Raw genomic sequence first — 1,033 nt, forward strand, 5'->3', positions numbered from 1 at the left:
TTCATCACATTCTCCTGCTATGTTTGAAATTAACCTCAACTATTAAGCGTGGGGGATAAAGAAGCACCTCGGGACAAGAAGCAAGTCTAGAATATATCTGAAAAAGTTTGAAAATGACATAGCCGTTGTCTCATTTTGGCAAATACTTTGGTGGGCAGCAGTGGCGTTTTAGGCAACTGTAGTGATTTTTTTTTTTGGTGGAACAAAGAAACACAAACGTACAATAGCAAATCTGTGAAATGTCTATGATAGGGTAGAATAGTCTTTTTCAACATGGTTAAAAGTTCGTATTCTATGATGGTCCGTCGAGAAAAAGATTTGTAATGTACGTCCTTCAAAAAGGAGCCGCAACGCATGGGGCATGTGTTTGGACTCGACCATGGTAATTTAACCATTTAGTATGTAAATGCCCGTATGCCCCATCAAACACCTAGGCATGAGAAGATTCAGGCTATTGTCCGCCTCACATGCATCATTATTTGTCCCCACATGTCCCTACCTCCTCCACCTTTTTCCTCATCCTCCTATTATTTTCCTGCCTCTACTTAACCTTTTCAATTGAATAACCGACCTCCTCTGCAAGCTTCACCTGGCGAATTGAAGCAATGGTCCTGCTGCCATGGTGGCATCCGAGCCTAGTTGGTTTGCGAGGCATCAGCTTTGGGGCTATGCATTGGTCATACCCTTAACTTTTTGAACATCTTGTCTTTGTAGTACATGGATGAGTTACCGACATTGGAAAAAAATCGGGGCCGAACTAGGGTTCTCTGATGTCACCAAACGTACAGTTGATCTCCTCAAACCATCAAAATAGGGCAAGATAACCGTCATGGCAGTGCCAGCCAGGGTGCGTCTAAGGTGTCTAGCTGTTGGCGTACCGACGACGACACAATTAGCGGAACGGGTTTAAGAATTTGTTGTGCTATTCATGTTTGATTTGTATCCCCATTGCTAGAGAAGAACGATTGGGCATGTGCTACCATGGGTTCTCTAATTTTGGGCATGTACGAGGCATATGTAAGATTTTGCGCGC

Source organism: Triticum dicoccoides, chromosome 4A (genome assembly GCF_002162155.2).
Source record: "Triticum dicoccoides isolate Atlit2015 ecotype Zavitan chromosome 4A, WEW_v2.0, whole genome shotgun sequence".
Taxonomy (NCBI): Eukaryota; Viridiplantae; Streptophyta; class Magnoliopsida; order Poales; family Poaceae; genus Triticum; species Triticum dicoccoides.